Consider the following 6834-nt stretch of genomic DNA (forward strand, 5'->3'; position numbering starts at 1 on the left):
AATAGCAAATAAATCCCTAGAGAGCATAGAAACGCTGCAGAAAATCCTAGAAATCACATTAAGTTAAAGAACTTGGTCTATATGTGTAAAACCCTGTTCCTTAACCTTGGCTGTGCTAGACTGCTTCAGCCTAATATCATGGGTTTAATGCATGCTGGGAGTTGTAGTTCAGTAACATCCAAGGTTAAGACATATGGAAACAATATAAGATAAAAATGAACAGAAAAAATAGTTACTTTCTGCACTGAAGATAAAAGATCCCCTATAACTTGCCTGTAGGAACAGCAATAAATAAAGTCAGTGGGGCATTTAAGGAATATTCTCATTTACCTCCTGCCCTTGGGAACTTCTTTAGAAGACTCAGCGCTGCAGCCACAAGTCTCCCAGTGAGAGAAGGAGAATAAGGCGGCTTCAGTCTGTCGACTGCTTCTTTGTTGCATGGTGGAGAGAGAGCGCTGCTGCCGGAGTCAGTTCTGCCGCTGAGCGATGCAATGTGGCCGGGTTCCCCTCAGCACCTCGGACAGCGCAGCCCTGAGTTCTATGCGCATTGGTGCTGCCCAGAGCGACTGACGTGCCGCAGACTAATGCAACCGGTGCAGCTGCCTTCCTGTAGGAGCGACTGCCTGCTACAGTAACTAAAGCGCCCAGTTCATCCCAAGGTCTAGGCGCTCCTCCCATTTTTTAGGTGCAGTTTATACTGTAACGGCAGGAACAGAGATAAAAGTGACTGCTTCTCCCATGGAGCCTGGCCATGTGCGATTTGGCGCATAGACAACTAAACGCAGCGTTCGCCCTTCTGAACCCCAAGCTGTGAATGCAGCTCTTTATGGAATGTGAGTTTAGAGCTTTCCCTACCATTCTGTATCTCTCTGCTCATTACTGTCCTTATACTGTAGGCTTAGCTACATCTTGCTAAAAATGTGCCTTATGTAACACTGTTATGCCTGAAACATTTAGGAAGATCCCTGAACCAGTAAAACACCATAAATGCCCTGTTGCAAAAAGAAGCCAATAGAAGCTTTGCCTCTGTGTATAAATCTCTACCTATTAGTTAGACATCTGTCATTTTATATACACTGCCTCTGACTTTGGTGCCCAGTAGTGATGAGCGAATCTGTCCCGTTTCGCCATAAAATTCGTGAAACGGCAAGAAAATTACGCATTATTTTTGTTGCCCGCGTCTTTTTTTGTCACCTGCGTTTTTTGACGCGACCGCATCCTTTTTTGGCACAACCACGGCCCAATTTTGACGCTGCGAATCCATGCCTGGGGAACATATTAACTCATCACTAGAGCCCAGTTGTCTTTACATGAGATTCTGAAATCCCCAAACATTTCATTTGCTAACATAGGAAGGTGAATGTGTTTGATTCAGAGTATGAGCACTGTGTATACTACTCACTGCCTGATGTTGGTAATATGTACTTTATTGTTAGTGTCCAGAAGAACCGGCTTAAATATACTCCATTATATAGGGCAGGGGTCCCCAAACTTTTTCTCACTTGTGAGCCACAGTGAAATATAAAAAGACTTGGGGAGCAACACAAGCACCATAAAAGTTCATGGAGGAGCCAAATAAGGGCTAAGATTGGCTATTAGGGGCCTCTATGCACACTATCAGCTTACAGGGGCTTTATTTGGTAGGAAATCTTGTTTTTATTCAACCAAAACTTGCCACCAAGTCAGGAATTCAAAAATAACTCCCTGGTTTGGGGGCACTGAGAGCAACACCCAAGGGGTTGGGGAGCAACATGTTGCCCCTGAGCCACTGGTTGGGGATCAGTGATATAGGGGATAGGCTAGAATAGACGAGGATAGGATGACTACTCATTGGTTAAACTCAGATGATATAGAGCAAAAGAGTGGGTAAGGGGCCAGGCTTAAATTGTTCATTAGTTCAACTATTGAGATGACCACAGATCTTTCTGTTCAAGTGTGTGTGTGTGGGGGGGGGTCCAGACTCAGTGTTCTACTTCTAATTATAGTCTTGCAGTACATGGCAATTACAGTAAATTGTGAGGCTGTGAGTAGCAAACTCAGTGGATAAGGACAACAGATAAGTAGCATCTTTCTGCCTTTGAGTAAAATATCCGGGGTGATGAAAGAGAAAAGGAACAGAGCAACTCTGATGATAGGGGTCAGTTATGGCCACATGGCACAGATGTGATTGCCCAAAGTTTGCCTCATTGCGCAGACAAAATAATGATGTTGATTAAAGGCACTTGGTGCTTTTTGTACTTCGGCTTAGTTGTCTGGTTAACTTCTTAGAACCCATAGTACCCCCAGCTTCCAAATGTAATAACTTTCAAATATGTGAAATATTAGTATCTGAGTGGAACAAGTTGCTGAAATCACATCACGTGCCCATCAGATCCCAGGTTTCTCTGGGGCACATATACAGGCCTCCATCTTGTTCTACTGTGTATTCACTTGCCCCAAAGGATTGCTGGGAAGGGGATAGACCGGATGGTGATGGCATCAAATAACCTATGAAGATTTCTAATATAGGCATGGGATTAGTTATTTGGAAACCCGTTATCCAGAAAGCTCTGAATTACAGGAAGGCCGTCTCCCATTGATAATCAAATAATACAATTTTTAAAACTGAATTCCTTTATCTCTGTAATAATAAAACAGAACCTTGTACTTAATCCCAACTAAGATATAATTACCCCTTATTGGGGGCAGAACAGTCCTATTGGGTTTATTTAATGGTTAAATGATTCCCTTTTCTCTGTAATAATAAAACAGTACCTGTACTTGATCCCAACTAAGATATAATTACCCCTTATTGGGGGCAGAACAATCCTATTGGGTTTATTTAATGGTTAAATGATTCCCTTTTCTCTGTAATAATAAAACAGTACCTGTACTTGATCCCAACTAAGATATAATTACCCCTTATTGGGGGCAGAACAGCCCTATTGGGTTTATTTAATGGTTAAATGATTCCCTTTTCTCTGTAATAATAAAACAGTACCTGTACTTGATCCCAACCATGGGCGTCCACAGAAGGGGGCAAGAGGGGGCACTTGCCCCCCCCTGGAAAAGTAGCAAAAAAAACAAAAACCTTACTCCGTTTCTGCACTGTGCCCTCAAGCCCGTTTTTGCTGTGCTCCGATTGGATCTTTCTTCTTGTGGATTCTCCAATCAGAGCACAGCTTCCTTGACAGACAGTAAAATTGACCAATCAGAGCAGAGATGCACACAGGGATCGGGAGATTTTGCAAACTGGAAACAGAAATAAAGACTGAAAAGAAGAATCTGCCCCTGTAACTTTACCTAAGAACCAACTCTCAACTTTTGCTGCAGTTTTCATCCCACAGGTACTATACCCAGGCACTATACACAGGCACTATACACGGTACTATACAGTTCTAAAGAATCACTAGCTGACATTAAATTGTTTTTTGCCTGACATCTATAATAATTTATAATCTATCCCCTACCCTAACACATGGAGGGTAAGTTAACTCTTTCCCTCTGAAAAAGCTCATTGTGTGTTTATATATTTGTTGTTGTTTTTTGCACTTACTATTTTTTTTTTTTTTTTGTCATTGTTTTGTTCATTTATAGTAAGTTACAGTGGGGCCAATGCTGTGTATCAGTGCCAGTGTTATAGTGCCAGGGCCTGAATATCTGCCATCAGTACCCACTGCTCCTCATGGCATATAATGTGCTGGGTTTGTAAATACGGACTGCATCTCACTGTATATAATGGGGAGTCAGTACCCACTGCCTTTCTTGCTATAAAACTAACATAAACACATCTAAAGGGGTGGTTCACTTTTAAGTTAACCTTTAGTATGTTATAAAATGGCCTATTCCTAGCAACTTTGCAATTGGTCTTCCTAATTAATTTTTTTGAATAATTTGCCTTTCTCTTCTGCCTCTATACAGATTTCAAATGGGGGCCAAAAAATATTGCTCTGTGAGGCTACAATTTTATTATTATTATAATTTTGTATTACTTATTTTTCCAAGTAGGCCCCTTAACTATTCATATTCCCATCTCTTGTTTAAATCACTACCTGGTTGCTAGGGTAAATAAGACCCTAGCAACCAGATAGCTGCTGAAATACCAAATGGAGAGCTGCTGAACAAAAAGCTAAATAACTGAAAAACCATTAAAAATAAAAGTGAATTCGAATGCGAACTACCCCTTTAAGCTAACTGATCACAAACACAAATGTTTGCAGATCCCCTAACAGAAGTGCGCGTATAAATACTTTTACTACTAATACTAAACATTTTAGGGTAAAAAAAAAAGCACCCCCACCCGCACTTTTGTACAGTATCCCTGGGAGTCAGTGGGAACGGCAAGAGGTAGTTGGGAGGTTAACTTTTTATGTCAGCAGCGAATCCACTAAGTGTCACATTAGCTGTAGGTCAGTCTGTGTATGGCCCATATTTAGCCTCCCCTAGTATCATCCTGCAAAAAAAAAAAAATATATATATATATTTATATATATATATATTTATCTGTTGCAGGATGATGCTAGCTTACTTGCCCCCCCTTGGAAAATTTTCTGCGGACGCCCATGATCCCAACTAAGATATAATTACCCCTTATTGGGGGCAGAACAGCCCTATTGGGTTTATTTAATGGTTAAATGATTCCCTTTCTCTGTAATAATAAAACAGTACCTGTACTTGATCCCAACTAAGATATAATTACCCCTTATTGGGGGCAGAACAGCCCTATTGGGTTTATTTAATGGTTAAATGATTCCCTTTTCTCTGTAATAATAAAACAGTACCTGTACTTGATCCCAACTAACATATAATTAATGCTCAGTGGAGGCAAAACAATCCTATTGGGTTTAATGTTTAAATGATTTTTTAGTAGATTTAAGGTATGGAGATCCAAATTATGGAAAGATCCCTTATCCGTAAAAACCCCCCAGATTCTGAGCATTCTGGATAATGGGTCCCATACGTACTTATATGGAGCCTTAGAAGTGGCTGCAATGTATATTGGGATGCACAGCAGTAAGTGATCTTTACTTGACATAACATTTCTACTTTTAATTATCTTTACTTTCTCTTGTAAAATAAGTCAAGCATACAGTACATTGCAAGCCAGACAGACTGCAGACAGGTAGGGGATTTAGGAATATAAAGCAGTGTTTAAATTAGCTGTTCGTACTTTTGCCCTTATGACTTCCAATAACTCCCAGGGGTTTCATTCAGGGGTTTAATGCTTTACACAGCCCAGAGACAAACTCACACATAAATTATACACATATGTGCACAGAAAACAAATGAATATTATAGTAGCCACTCTCTGAATACAGGACTTCTAACCTACAATGGGCCGACTAGAAAAAATCACCCTGATTGATTTATGTATATTTGAGAAAGAGAAGAAAAAAAGGAAAATCATTGTGAGTGTGAGCATTGATTCCAAGCAAAAAAAAAAGACACAGAAAATGACTGTATGAAGCAATATTGACTGTATGATATAAAGAGAAAAAATCTATAAGGGAAGAACATTTGACTAATGGTATTTAGCATTCATAGTGGTCATTTTGTAGGTATAGTTAATTCAACATTTCTGTCTGAGGGTGAATATATATTTATACTGTATGTACTGTCTATTTATACTATATGTACTGTCTATTTATACTATATGTACTGTCTATTTATACTATATGTACTGTCTATTTATACTGTATGTACTGTCTATTTATACTATATGTACTGTCTATTTATGCCAAATCAACCCTTGCAGGAAATCCCTATGATAAATCTCTGGCAATCCCTATGAAAAGGGCAAATAAATCCCCAATCAGGCCAGCCTCTATTTAGATCACACAGGGGTCATTTCTTCTATAACTGTGGCCTTAGTCATTATAATACATCAGAATCATGAATAACCTGTAAAAAAGTATCCTAACAAAACATGGTGATTATTAAGGTTTGGTTGAATAAAAACAAGATTTCCTACCAAATAAAGCCCCTGTAAGCTGATAGGGTGCATAGAGGCCCCTATTAGCCAATCACAGCCCTTATTTGGCTCCTCCATGAACTTTTATGGTGCTTGTGTTGCTCCCCAAGTCTTTTTACATTTGACTGTGGCTCACGAGTAAGAAAGGTTGGGGATCCCTGTTCTACATGGTATTAAAGGTTAAGTAAAAGATGAACAACTCTTTTAAGAACCCAGAGCAGGGTGCAGAGCTCAGGGCCGTCATGTGCAGAGAATCCCATAAGTAAAAGTGCCGTGGGCAGGCAGTAAGTGCAGGGTTTTCCAGCACCATGCGGCCCCTGGTGCCCCCCAACTGCACTTCTGACTCACAAGCTTGCGTTGCTCTCGGGGGTTCCTGCCCAGATTGCAGACACCACCGGCTCACAGCTATGTAAGTCTATTTCTTTTGTATTTTAAAAACATGAAGCACCTCAGGGTGCAACCAACAAGGCCTGTGGACTATGGACTTACTAAGGAGGCTACTAAAATTCCTCAAGGGTATCAGAGGACATTATTAGGGAGGCTGCTAAAGTTCTTTAAGGGCATTATAGGACATTATTTCAGAAGAGAATACCTCTCCTCTATGTAGATAACGGCAGCTAATAGATGCCACATGCTACTGACTGAATGCACTGCAAGATGATTTAATAATTCATTATGATAAGAGACTGTGCCGTGTGTAATCAGCTGCCCATATATCATCTGCTGAAATACATCCAGGTATGAATAGAACCTCTCTAATCAGCTGAGCTGAGTACATATTGTGGCTGTTGAGTTAATAGGAATTAATTGGCTGTTATATACGTATAGGAACATATCAAGACTTGTATTCATTGGCTGCTGATTTCCCATGAATTTTGAACTTT

General features: G+C 40.1%; 1 protein-coding gene across 2 annotated transcripts in view; it reads right to left on the reverse strand.

The window, feature by feature from the left end:
* kcnk12 (potassium channel, two pore domain subfamily K, member 12) overlaps positions 1-768 on the reverse strand; it is a 53272-nt gene extending 52504 nt beyond the window's left edge. For both annotated transcript variants that reach the window (XM_002935380.4, XM_031902922.1), the window contains exon 1: positions 331-768. The gene's annotated coding sequence lies outside the window, so the exon portion shown is untranslated. The remainder of the gene's footprint in view (positions 1-330) is intronic.
* Between the last annotated feature and the right edge of the window lie 6066 nt (positions 769-6834).

Source organism: Xenopus tropicalis, chromosome 5 (assembly GCF_000004195.4).
Source record: "Xenopus tropicalis strain Nigerian chromosome 5, UCB_Xtro_10.0, whole genome shotgun sequence".
NCBI classification, from domain to species: Eukaryota; Metazoa; Chordata; class Amphibia; order Anura; family Pipidae; genus Xenopus; species Xenopus tropicalis.